Here is a 14497-nt window from a genome sequence, read left to right on the forward strand (position 1 = left end):
TTCTTGACTTCCTACTTTTGCATTTCAGTTCCCTTTAATGAAAAGGACATCTTTTTTGGGTGTTAGTTCAAAAAGGTCTTTTAGGTCTTCATAGAACCGTTCAACTTCAGCTTCTTCAGCATTACTGGTTGGGGCACAGACTTGGATTACTGTGATATTGAATGGCTTGCCTTGGAAATGAACAGAGATCATTCTGTCGCTTTTGAGATTGCATCTAAGTAGTGCATTTCAGACTCTTTTGTTGATCATGATGGCTACTCCATTTCCTCTAAGGGATTCCTGCCCACACTAGTAGATATAATGGTCATCTGAGTTAAATTCACCCATTCCAGTCCATTTTAGTTCGCTGATCATTCCTAGAATGTCGACATTCACTCTTGCCATCTCCTGTTTGACCACTTCCAATTTGCCTTGATTCATGGACCTGACATTCCAGGTTCCTATGCAATACTGCTCTTTACAGCATCGGACCTTGCTTCTATCACCAGTCATATCCACAACTGAGTATTGTTTTTGCTTTGGCTCCATCCCTTCATTCTTTCTGGAGTTATTTCTCCACTGATCTCCAGTAGCATATTGGGCACCTACCGACTTGGGGAGTTTCTCTTTCAGTATCCTATCATTTTGCCTTTTCATACTGTTCATGGGATTCTCAAGGCAAGAATACTGAAGTGGTTTGCCATTCCCTTCTCCAGTGGACCACATTCTGTCATCCTCTCCACCATGACCCACACATCTTGGGTGGCCCCACAGGGCATGGCTTAGTTTTACTGAGTTAGACAAGGCTGTGGTCTGCATGATTAGACTGACTAGTTTTCTGTGATTATGGGTTTAGTGTGTCTGCCCTCTGATGCTCTCTCACAACACCTACCCTTTTACTTGAGTTTCTCTTACCTTGGACGTGGGGTATCTCTTCACAGCTATTCCAGCAAAGCACAGCCACTGCTCCTTACCTTGGACAAGGGGTACCTCCTCACCGCTGCCCCTCCCGACCTTGATCGTGGAGTATCTCCTCTCGGCCCTCCTGCGCCCATGCAGCCACCACTCCTTGGACGTGGGGTTGTAGCTGGCAGAGGAAACTGTAATTCAATACTGTAGTCACTGCTAAAGGGGACTTCAGCCAGGGGACTGCTCCTTGGAGAAAAAGTTACGATAGAGCTAGATGGTGTATTACAAAGCAAACGAATCACGTTGGCAACAAAGGTCCCTATATCAATAACCTCAGATATGCAGATGACACCACCCTTATGGCAGAAGGTGAAGAGGAACTAAAAAGCCTCTTCATGAAAGTGAAAGAGGAGAGTGAAAAAGCTGGCTTAAAGCTCAACATTCAGAAAACGAAGATCATGGCATCTGGTCCCATCAATTCATGGGAAATAGACGGGGAAACAGTGGAAACAGTTTCAGACTTTATATTTTTGGGCTCCAATATCACTGCAGATGGTGACTGCAGCCATGAAATTAAAAGACGCTTACTCCTTGGAAGAAAAGTTAAGAGCAACCTAGATAGCATATTCAAAAGCAGAGACATACTTTGCCGACTAAGGTCTGTTTAGTCAAGGCTATGGTTTTTCCAGTGGTCATGTATGGATGTGAGAGTTGGACTGTGAAGAAGGCTGAGTGCCAAAGAATTGATGCGTTTGAACTGTGGTGTTGGAGAAGACTCTTGAGAGTCCCTTGGACTGCAAGGAGATCCAACCAGTCCATTCTGAAGGAGATCAACCCGGGGATTTCTTTGGAAGGAATGGTGCTAAAGCTGAAACTCCAGTACTTTGGCCACCTCATGCGCAGAGTTGACTCATTGGAAAAGACTCTGATGCTGGGAGGGATTGGGGGCAGGAGGAGAAGGGGACGACAGAGGATGAGATGGCTGGATGGCATCACGGACTCGATGGACGTGTCTGAGTGAACTCCGGAGATGGTGATGAACAGGGAGGCCTGGCGTGCTGTGATTCATGGGGTCGCAAAGTGTCTGACACGACTGAGTGACTGAACTGAACTGATCTGAACTAGTGTTGCACCCTTTTTTCCCATAGAGTCCAGTTGTTTTTAAACATGGCTGTTCATTAGAAATACATCTGGAGCTTTGGAGAAAAAAAGCAATACCTGGACATTTGTATTTTTCAGAAAATTCCAAGATAATTCTGGTATGCATCTGGATTTTAAAAAGTGATTACAGGTTTTTCCATTAAATGGCAATTTTGGTGATATAGAATTCTATTATTTTCTGTTGACCAATCATGATAGAATGGTATTAAGTGAATAACAGTTACATAATCACAATAGTAAAAGATGTTTATCAGTTTTCACAATCAATAGCCATCCAAGATTCAAAGATAATTTTAATCCCAAGCCATAAAAGGAACATCATTAACCTAACAATATAAAATAATTACCTACAATTTGGGGGATTAAGGAGAGCGATGTAGTAAGCCAAAGTGCATACATGCACATGTTTTTATTGGTCCAGCCAGTCTGTCTTTTGGTTGGTACATTTAATCCATTTACATTTAAGGTAATTATTGATATGTATTACCATTTTGTTAATTGTTTTGGGTTTATTTTGTGTAGGTCTTTTCTTTCTCCTATGTTTCCTTCCTAGAGAAGTTCCTTTAACATTTGTTGTAAAAGTGGTCTGGTGATGCTGAATTCTCTTAACCTTTGCTTGTCTGGAAAGTTTTTGCTTTCTCCATCATATCTCATTGAGTCTTGCTGGTTAGAGTATTCTTAGTTTGTAGGTTCTTCCTTTTCATCACTTGAAATATATAGTGCCATTCCCTTCTGGCTTGTATAATTTCTGTTGAGAAATCAAATTTTTAACCTTATGGGAGTTCCCATTTATGTTGTCATTTTTCCCTTGTTGCTTTTAATATTTTATCTTTGTCTTAATTTTTGTCAGTTTGATTACTCTGTGTCTCAGTGTGTTCCTCCTTAGATTTATCTTGCCTGGGACCCTGCACTTCCTGGACTTAGTTGACTATATCCTTTCCCATGTTAGGGAAGTTTTCAGCTATTAACTGTTCAAATATTTTCTCTGGTCCTCCTTTCTCTCTCTCTCTTCTTCTGGGAACCTGTATCATGCAAATGTTAATGCATTTAATGTTGTCCCAGAGGTCTCTTAGGCTTTTTTTTTTTTTTTTTCATTCCTTTCCCCCCTATATTCTGTTCTGCAGAAGTGATTTCCACCATTCTGTCTTCCAGGTCATTTATTCGTTCTTCTGCCTCAGTTATTCTGCTATTGATTCTTTCTACTGTATTGTTCATCTCTGTTGGTTTATTCTTTAGTTCTTCTAGGTCTTTGGCAAACATTTTTTTTGCATCTTCTCCATTCTATTTCTGAGATCCTGGATCATCTTCGTGATTATTCTGAATCATGAATAATCTGGAAGGTTGCCTATCTCCACTTCATTTAGTTGTTTTTTTGGGTTTTATCGTGTCCCTTCATCTGTGATATAACTCTTCTTCTTCATCCTAATTAACTTAGAGTAATGTGGCTTTTGTTCTAGCTGCTGTGGAGTTGTGGTTCTTCTTATTTCTTCTATATGCCCTCTGGTAGATGAGGCTAAAAGGCTTGTGTAAGATTCTTGATGGGAGAGACTGGGTGGGAAAAACTGGGTCCCACTCTGATGGGCAGGGGCTCACCTAGTAAAACTTTAATCCAATTATCTGCTGATGGGTGGGTGGGGTTGTGCTCCCTCCCTGTTGGTTGTTTGGCCTGAGGCGACCAAGCTCTGGGGTTTATGGTCAGGTTAATGGCAACCTCCAAGAGGACCAACACCAAGGGGGACCTTCCCAGGCTGCTGCTGTCAGTGCCCCTTCCCCCATGGTGAGCCATTTCTGACCCATGCCTCCAGAGAAGACCCTCCAACACGAGCAGGTAGGTCTGGTTCAGTCTCCTGTAGGGTCACTGCTCCTTTCCCTTGGGTCTTGGTGCATGCCAAGATTTTATTTGTGCCCTACAAGAGTGGAAACTGTTTTCCCCAGTCCTGTGGAAGTTCTATAATCAAATCTCGCTGGCCTTCAAAGTCAGATTCCCTGGGTATTCCCAGTTCCTTTGTTAGATCCCCAGGCTGTGAAGCCTGAGGTGGGGCTCAGAACTTTCCCTACAGTGGGAGAACTTCTTTGGCATTATTGTTCTCCAGTTTATTGTTCGCCCACCCAGCCAGTATGGGATTTGATTTTATAGTGTTTGCGCCCCTCCTACCATCTTGTGGCTTCTTGGTCTTTCGACCAATGTCCTCTTGTTGATGATTGTTCAACAGCTAGTTGTGATTTTGGTGCTCTTGCATAAGATGAACACTTGTCTTTCTACTCCACCATCTTGAACCGTAACTAGCATGCACATTATTTTTTTGTGGCTTCTCTCAAGGATATATAGTCTAAAGTTTAGTGATTTCTCTCCAATATAGACTCTGTTGTTGCACAATATTTGAATTCAAGGGAAAGTCTTTACCATGTTTATTGTATTTTGAAGGTGTCAACCCTATATCTTCCCCCAATGTTTGCTATATGGGTAAAATCCTTACCACACATTACACTTGTGTGCTTTAACTCCAGAATACAGATCCCCTTATTTAGTGAAAAGTGAGCAATAATTTGAAACTTTGCCACATTCATTACATTTGTTTTGTATGGACTACTTGGTGAACCCGGAGATTAAGGCAATAGCTAAAAGCCTTGCAAAACTCAGTACATCTGCAAGCCTGTATGGATTATGGATTATCTGATGATTAGGGAGGTGTAAACCCTGAGCAAAAGTTTTCCCACACTCATGGAATTGGTAAGGTTTCTCTCCAGAATGAATTCTTTGGTGAATCCTGAGGTAGGACTATTGTCTAAAGGCTGTGCCATACTCAATACATTGGTACGATTTCTCTCCAGTATGAATCTTCTCATGAAGCCTAAGGTGTGAACACCTGCTAAAAGCCTTGCCACATCCATTGTTTGTAAAGTTTCTTTCCAGTATGGGTCACCTGGTGTTTACTGAGGCTTCAAAGGCTAAAGGATTTGCCACACTACACTTCTTACGTTTCTATGATCTATCTCCAGCATGAATTCTTTGGGGAACAGTGATGTCAGACCATTGCTGAAAGGCACTGTCACATTCATTACACTTGTATGGCCTCTCTCCAGTATGAATCCTCTCATGATGCCTAAGATATGAAGGCTTAATAAAAGCTTTGCCACATTCATTACATTTGTAAGACTTCTCTCCAGTATGAATTACCTGATGGTAAGTTAGGCTTGAACGATCACTAAAGGCTTTGCCACACTCATTACATTTGTAAGGATTTTCCCCTGTATGAATTCTCCAATGACCTGCAAGAGGTGAATTCCGACTGAAGACCTTGTCACAGACCTCTCATTTATATGGTTTCTCTCCAGTATGGATGATTTGATGTCTAGTGAGCTGTGAACTCCGAGTAAAGGATTTGCCGCACTTGCTACATTTGAAAGGTTTCTCTCCAGCATGGATTCTTTGGTGAATTCTGATATCAGACCATTGCCTGAAGCCCTTGCCACATTCAGTACACTTGTATGGCTTCTCTCCAGAATGAATTCTCTCATGAAGCCTAAGGTGTGAACTTTGGATGAACGTCTTGCCACATTCATTACATGGGTAAGACTTCCCTCTAGTATGATCTACCTGATGGTTGATTAGGCCTGAACGCAAAATAAAGGCTTTGTCGCATGCATCACATTTGTAGGGCTGCCCTCGAGTATGAATTCTTTGATGTTTTAGAACTTGGAATTACGGGAAAAAGCCTTGTTACATAAACTACAATGGTAACACTTCTCTCCAGGATGGATTACCTGATGGCTCCTGAGGCTTGAACACACCCTAAAGGCTTTGCCACACACATTACATTTGTATGGTTTCTCTCCAGTGTGAATTCTCTGATGAGTTTCAAGGTTTGATTTTCTATTAAAAACCTTGCCACAGTCATTACATTTGTAAGGTTTCTCTCCAGTAGGAATTCTCCGATGAGTTGCAAGGTTCAAACTCTGACTGAAGTCCTTGCCACATGTATCACATTTGTATGGCCTCTCTCTTGTATGGACTATCCCATGTTTAGTGAGATGCGAGACATGAGTAAAGGTTTTGTCACAGTTTTTACACCTGTAAGGTTTTTTCCTATGTGCTTTACGGTCTTTTGTCAGTATTGAAGAATGGATAAAATCATTCCCATACATGTTAGAAGTGTTGGTTTGAACACTCAGAGGAATTCTTTGGAGAGCTGAAATTGAGGAACTATTGTTGATAACCTTCTCAACTTGATTACATTCAAAAATTTTCCTTTCCATTCGAAATATCTGCAATTCATCCTGAAAGCTTAACGCGTTTATTTTCAATTGCATTGTTTCCTGCATTGCTTCTACCACATTGATTTTTTCTATCGGTGAGCTTTTCATTATGGGTTACAAGCACTCCTTTGTAATTTCTTTTGTCATCTCGCCACTGACACTCAAACTCAAGCATATTGCCTCGGATTTCCCTTAAGTAAAATTCTTTGACTCCAGGGCTTTCATGTCTTCCCAAAATCACTGTTTGGAATGTATCTGTTGAGTTAGTGTTCTCCTTTGGTTGTAATTTCTTGATAATATGTATGGGAGAGATATCTACAAAATACAAAAAATCATAGGTATGTTATTAATTATAATTCATAAATAAATATTTTATGTTGAAAACATATTATACCAAAAATAACACTTATACTGAATGTAGTTATGAAACTTCCCAACCACGATCTTCAAATTTTGAGAAACATTAAAGAAATAGGATTCTTTAATAAAGAAAGTATGTTCACATAAAATTCAAACTGATTTTAGGGTAGCCTCATTTCAAACAGTGTATGACAAAAACACTCAGGTTGTGTAAACTTAAGTTAGCTCTTAAAAAATGGCTAATCTCGTGACCATGAACCTAAAGCATATACATACTGACTGTAACTGAAGAGAAACATATCAGACATATTTTCCACATACATATTATACATAATCTATATACAGTATCTACATCATTACTGTATATAAATTAATACTTAAAATAAGTAATATAATGGTAAAAATCCAAAACAAGCTTATCTAACAAATAACCTAAATAAACGGCAGTTTAGAATTACAAAACAAATACAGCACTGAGAAAATAAAGAATTTACTAAAGATATTTAAAAAGTGAAATATTTTCCTGAATTATCTGTTATAAAAGCATCAATATCCATGAAAAACAGGCATCTTATAACATTAACAAGTAAATGTCAGTTATATTGCATAATATGTTCTGAAAGACCATCAACTGTAAATCACAATAAAAATTAATAAACACACTATTCTAGTAACCCTTTCTATTCTAGTAAAGTAACCCTTTACTATTGTAGTAAAACAACCAGTAATAAGTAACCATGTAGTACATTATATTCTATGGAATTCTAAACACTCTTCCTTAAGAATAAAGAAGAGAATTTTACCCTGGAAAGGGCACACAATATGAAAACTGTAAAAAGTATTGACATAACTGACTTCTAAAATATTAGGTGGGGAAAATATATAACATTATGGGAAAGATTGGAGAAGGAAAAGGCAACCCACTCCAGTATTCTTGCCTGGAGAATCCCATGGATGGAGGAGCCAGGTAGGCTGCAGTCCATGGGGTCGCAAAGAGTCGGACACGACTGAGTGACTTCACTTTCACTTTCACATGGGAAAGATGGAAGGCAAAAGGAGAAGGGAGTGGCAGAGGATGAGATGGTTAGATAGCATCACTGACTCAGTGGACATGAATTTGAGCAAACTCCGGAAGATATGAAAGACAGAGGAAGCTGGCATGGGGTCGCAAAGAGTTGGACACGACTTTGTGAATGAACAACAAAAGAACAGAAACTGAAGAAAGAAGCCGAAAGTCATATGATTTCATGATTGCCATTATATAATAACCAAGCAGAGCAATTTCTTATCTATGCAGTGCCCTTTAATTCTCCAGCTTATTGTCCCCAGATATGTAGTATGAAGTGTGTGCTTAAAATATATATTAACTAAGGTCACAGACTGCATTGTTGAGGACAAACTGCAAAATAAAAGCATATAAAATATAATGCACACAAAGGGATATGGCATAACAAAACATGACAAAGTAGATATATATCATTAAACAACAGTAACAGAGTTTTTCTATAAAATGTGCAATATTATTATATCTAAGTTATCTAACAGTACTTATTTGTTTTAAAAGTCTGAGGTAAACTATCATTATTTTTCAAATGAGGGCACAAGACTTAGAAGGCTATGTACATAACCTCGAATTACAGAGAAAGTGAAAGAAGCAGGAGCTTGATGCTGGGAGTCCCTGGTGGTCTAGTGTTTAGGATTTGGCACTGTCACTGCTATGGCCTGGGTTTGATCCCTGGTCAGCGGACTGAGTTCCCACAAGTTCTGAGGTGTGGCAAAAATAAAAAATTTTTTAAATGAAAAATAAGTAAAAAAGACTCTTTTCAATATGCATGTACCCCTATGTTCACAGCAGCGCTATTTATAATAACCAAACATGCAAACAATCTAAATGACCATCAACAAATGAATGGATAAAGATGTTGTGTGTCTACACATAAATACACACACACACTGGAATATTACTCATCCATAAAAAAAGAATGAAATAGTACCATTTGCAGCACCATGGATGGACCTAGAGATTATCATACTAAGCGAAATAAGTCAGAAGGAGAAAGACAAACATCATATGATACCACTTGTATGTCCAATCTGAAATGCAGCACAAATGAACTTATCTATGAACAGAAACAGACTCACAGACGTATAGAAGAGACTTCTGGTGGCCAAGTGTGCATGCACAGGGACAGGTTGGGAGTTTGCAAATAGCAGATGCAAGCTATTATATATAGGACAGATAAACAACAAGGTCCTACTGTACAGCACAGGGAATTATATTCAATATCTTGTGATAAAAACAATTAAAAAAAAGAATGTATACATATGTATAACTGAATTACCTTGCTTTACATCAGAAGACAATACAACATTGTATATCAACTATACTTCAATTAAAAAAAAAATCTCAGGGTCGGGGGGTAATTTTCTGTCACCAAATAACCCTACTCCACAGGGAGAGTCCCTAGAAGTTGTCTATCCCTTAAAAGTGTTATTATCACAGCAAAAAATATATAGGATAAAATCTCAGATCCTAGGAATGTGTATTTCAAAGGCAATCATCAGAGGCAACTTAAGACAATAGACAATCAGGAAAAGTCTACATTCCCAGACCAGGTAGAGCAGTGGAAGAGTGATGAAAATACAAGACAGGAGGGGGGATCCTGCAGGATCTTGAGATGTGTGCTCTCCTCACAGACACTGAGTTAAGAATCTCAAAGGCCGACATATGCTCCCCATGTAGGACCTAGGATCAAAGAGAAGATCTGTCTACTGTCTTTACAGTTCTCCTAAATAACAATCCCAGAAGGAAGGGCTGAGGGATCTGAACAGGCAGATGGGGCTTGAGACAGCTCCATGCAGGTTCTGGGGTAAGAGATGGAATCAGAGAGCACCAGTGGTTTCCTACCTCCTTGACTACATCTTCCTAGAACAGCGAGTAGGGATGGAACTAGGACAGCGCGGTGCTACAGAGCAGTTCAGCTCTTACTTACAGGGACCAAGAACTGAGCAGCCAATGAGAGCACACACAGAAGTGGAGACGCAGGGGCAAGAGACCCCTCTGAAAGAGCCCATCCCGCGTTCCTCAAAGTCAAGTGACAAAGCTGACAGAGTCAAATGACAGGCTGTTGTAGATCATACAAAGACCTTGCCTTTGTCTCTGTAGGAGCTGTGGCACCATTGGAGGACCAGATACATTTTACATACTAAAGAACAGAGTGAAACAATGGGGAGAACAACAATTTCCTCTGAGAGTTTACCAAAAAATAAACTCTTTTCCCACAGAACTCTACCACCTGGGGAGAGAGTCCCTGAAACTATTAATGGTGCGGTTTCTTCTCTGTTCATCTGAGATCTGACCTGTGTCTACACCTGGTACTTTCCACCCCTTTAGTGGTTTTTTTTTTTTCCTTTCTTTCCTTTTTAATTTTTATTTTTTGCTATTTTCACTTCCCTCTCCAGGGTCCAGTGCTCTATTTTCTTTACTCCAAAATGGACATAAGAATATTCAGGTCAGAAACAGAAATTATTGCTAATTGCAAGAAAGAAACAGCACATGCTATATTGTTTCCAGAACCCTAGCTCTTTGTTCAGTTGAAGAGTGAGGACAATATGGAGTAGTTGTGGAAAACACTTCAATGCACAGCTTGCCTCCTTCTGAATGCACAGGGGAATCACTTCTTAGCCTTTTGGCTAAGATCAAGTGAATGCACAGGGAAGAGTGTAATATGCAGACATCTTGCTTGTAATAAAAAGGTAAGTGGGACTTCCCTGGTGGCTCAGTGGTTAAGAATCTGCCTGCCAGTGCAGGGGACACAGGTTCAATTCTTCGTTCGGGAAGATCCCACATGCCGCAGAGCAACTAAGCCCGTGCACCACAACTGTGGGGCCCCTGCGCCCTAGAGCCCGCCTACCGCAGCAAGAGAAGTCACCACAATGAGAAGCTGAGCACCGCAACTGGTGAGTAGCCCCTGATCACTGCAACTAAGAAAGACCCAGCACAGCCAAAAAATAATAAATAAAAATTTCAAAACAGGGAAGTGTAGGTTTTAAGTTTGCTACAGGCTTTATGCACTTTTAAGCTCTGGACCCACCCTCGAGGTATCATAACATGGGCAGATCAAATGAGGAAAGGGCAATTTCAAAGTCCTCATGCCACATTATGAAGCTTTTGGCCTCTGAATCAATAGGGCTTCGAGCTCAGCCAAGCAAGGTAGGGGCTCCCAAAAGGCATGCGAGGGAAAATGTAAAGATACCCAAGGACAGATCCCAACTTGAGAGGGAAGTGATCCTTACCCACAGAGAGCAGGTTCCTGTAGGTCTCCAGCATCATGTCCCGGTACAAAGTCCTCTGTGCAGGGGCCAGGCATTCCCACTCCTCAGGAGTGAATTCAATGGTCACGTCCTCAATGGTCAGCTGCTGCTGAAATGAAAACACATATCATTAATGGGGTCATAAGGAGAGCTCTTATCTTCATACAAAATGAGAAGATTGATTCAGTTGAAGTGTGTATTCTGACAGATTCATGTAAAAGTATTTAGAGCAAATTATGTATCTCTAATTGCTTTCCCATAGGAGATTACAATGGCCTCCAAATCAATGTGGATTTCTCATTTTTCTCTATGACACGTGAAATACACAGAAATTCAACACTGGGTCATCTATACAAAGGTGTTAAAGAAAGCTCAGAATCTACAAACTGTGACATTGATTAACAGCAATGACTAAAAGTATTTGAACACTTCCTGTATGTTATGAATTACTCTAGTAGTAGTAGTGGGAGTGGTAGCAGTCGTTTCTGACTCTTTTGTGATCCCATAGACTGTAGCCCGCCAGGCTCCTCTGTCCATGGGATTCTCCAGATAAGAATACTGGAGTGGGTTGCCATTTCCTTCTCCAGAGGATCTTCCCGACCCAAGGATCAAACATGGGTCTGCAGTATTGCAGGCAGATTCTTTACCATCTGAGCTACCATGGAAGCATTACTTCAGATGCTTTTCATGAATTAACTTGTTGTCAATGTAGTAACTCATCAGAGAAAGATCCGTTTCCATTTTACAGAGTAGAAAACTGAGTCACAGATGGAATCTAAGGGTATGTGTCAGTGACTGAGAGAAGGTCCTGGGTGAGTGTGAATGAACAGGAATCAAGCAGGCTACTTCTTGAGTCAGAGATTAGCAAGTGCAAAGAAGGAAGGAGAATAGCAGAGACTAACACAACATTGCAAAGTAGCTGTACTCCAAAAAACAACAACAAAAAATAATTAAAAAAGAAAAGAAAGGAGAAACAGAATAATCAACCAAGAATATAAGTTCACCTGAGAAAGAGCCATTCCAGACTCTTCCTTCTTTCACCTTCCTCCTCTTCTGGGCTTCCTCAGGCAACATGAGTCTTCAGAGGTCTATCCTGAAAATTGAAAACATGCTGTTCAGAGTCAACACACCCCCTTCCTGAGCCCCAACCACACACACAGGGAAGCCCTCACCATGAGGAACAGACAGTCCCCTGTGGCCACTGTCTCAGGAGGGACGCAGGACAGTCAACTCCCGCACAGAGTCCAACACAGGACTTTCCCACACTTTCCCTTGGATCACACTCCCCTCCTGGTGAGGCCTCATGCACACAGCAGCAGGGGGCACCTTCGCTCACACCACGATCCCCTTCAGGTCACACAGCAGGCCCTGGTCCAGCCCCACTCAGGGCAAAGCAGCCTTACCCTCAGCCCAGATCTCATCCCTCAGGATGGAAGGACTTAAGAGTCCTGATGCTCAATGCTAGATGCACCAGTTCAGTTCAGTTCAGTTCAGTTCAGTCGCTCAGTCGTGTCCGACTCTTTGTGACTCCATGATTCACAGCACGCCAGGCCTCCCTGTCCATCACCAACTCCTGGAGTTCACTCAGACTCACGTCCATCGAGTCAGTGATGCCATCCAGCCATCTCATCCTCTGTCGTCCCCTTCTCCTCCTGCCCCCAATCCCTCCCAGCATCAGAGTCTTTTCCAGTGAGTCAACTCTTCACATGAGGTGACCAAAGTACTGGAGTTTCAGCTTTAGCATCACTCCTTTCAAAGAAATCCCAGAGTTGATCTCCTTCAGAATGGACTGGTTGGATCTTGCAGTCCAAGGGACTCTCAAGAGTCTTCTCCAACACCACAGTTCAAAAGCATCAATTCTTTGGCGCTCAGCCTTCTTCACAGTCCAACTCTCACATCCATACATGACCCCTGGAAAAACCATAGCCTTGACTAGACGGACCTTAGTCGGCAAAGTAATGTCTCTGCTTTGGAATATGCTATCTAGGTTGGTCATAACTTTTCTTCCAAGGAGTAAGCATCTTTTAATTTCATGGCTGCAATCACCATCTGCAGTGATTTTGGAGCCCAAAAAATAAAGTCTGACACTGTTTCCACTGTTTTCCCATCTATTTCCCATGAAGTGATGGGACCGGATGCCATGATCTTCGTTTTCTGAATGTTGAACTTTAAGCCAACTTTTTCACTCTCCTCTTTTACTTTCATCAAGAGGCTTTTTAGTTCCTCTTCACTTTCTGGCATAAGGGTGGTGTCATCTGCATATCTGAGGTTATTGATATTTCTCCCGGCAATCTTGATTCCAGCTTGTGTTTCTTCCAGTCCAGCGTTTCTCATGATGTACTCTGCATAGAAGTTAAATAAGCAGGGTGACAATATACAGCCTTGATGTACCAAGGCCCCTTAAATACCACTGAGGCTGAGCCCCACTTGGACTTTTCAAAGGGGAATCTCTGGTCAGGGCACGAATGTATTTGTAAAATGCTTCATGGATGTAATGTGTAGCCTGGATGAGCACCACTCAGTGGAGGCAAGCACAGCATACCTTGCACCTTTTTCTTTTAAAGTTTTACTGAGGTATAATTGACAAATAAATATCATGCATATTTAAGACACACAATGTGACATTCAAAATAGGTATATACACATATATGGTGAAATAACTACCAAAGTCAACTTCTGCATTTTCCTCCAAATAGCTGGAAAAATCCTCCTACACGTTAGTGCATGAATTACTCAGCTCATAAAAACTAAGTATGCCCACAGCCCAGGGTCATTCGCCCCTTCAGAGACAACCATATTCTGCCTATGGAATGTGTATTTCTCTCAATAAACCTGCTTTATCATTCTTGGGGTTCTCGAGGCGAAAATACTGAAGGAGTCTGCCATTCCCTTCTGTAGTGGACCACGTTTCATGAGCACTCTCCACCAAGACCCGGGCATCTTGGGCAGCCTGGCACAGCATGGCTCACTCTACTATGTCTCCCTCTTGAATTCTTTTCTGCAGGAAGCCAGGAACCCTTACTTGGAGACCTATCCCAAGATTTCCCCTGGGACACGACCATTCTCTCACACCTCCATTCTTCTGCAACAGTACATCATGGCATTTAATAGGAGAGGAAAATGTAGCTAATTGAGAACACTGTATTTTAAAGAGGAAAGAACTGAGTGTATAAAAAGGTATGGGGTGTATGTGAGTGCCCATCTTTGTGTTTCAGAGAGACAATGCCACCATGTTGATCAAAGTAACTTTCGAGAAGTAAAAATACATGATGCCACATGGCCCTGACCCAGACAATGGAGCTGGCAACCGGGGCACAATTTCAGGGCCAGCAACAGCCAGAGGCAGTTTCAGACTATTCGCAGTCAATTATTAAGGACAGACCACAGGCTGAGGCCGATGGTTGAGGCAGTTAGAGGAGATCTCTTCCCTTTGCTCCAGGAGCTCAATGGAGAAGAAACAGGGTCTTTGAGAAAAAAAGATGGGAGAGGCAGAGGTAGACTTTTGAGGAGCTCCATA

The 14497-nt window shown here is 41.4% G+C and overlaps 1 pseudogene; it reads right to left on the reverse strand.

Moving 5' to 3' along the window:
• Positions 1-3468: 3468 nt before the first annotated feature.
• Positions 3469-12401, reverse strand: LOC120873065 (annotated as a pseudogene).
• Between the last annotated feature and the right edge of the window lie 2096 nt (positions 12402-14497).

The sequence above is a fragment of the Oryx dammah genome, unplaced genomic scaffold (genome assembly GCF_014754425.2).
Source record: "Oryx dammah isolate SB20612 unplaced genomic scaffold, SCBI_Odam_1.1 HiC_scaffold_13, whole genome shotgun sequence".
Taxonomy (NCBI): domain Eukaryota; kingdom Metazoa; phylum Chordata; class Mammalia; order Artiodactyla; family Bovidae; genus Oryx; species Oryx dammah.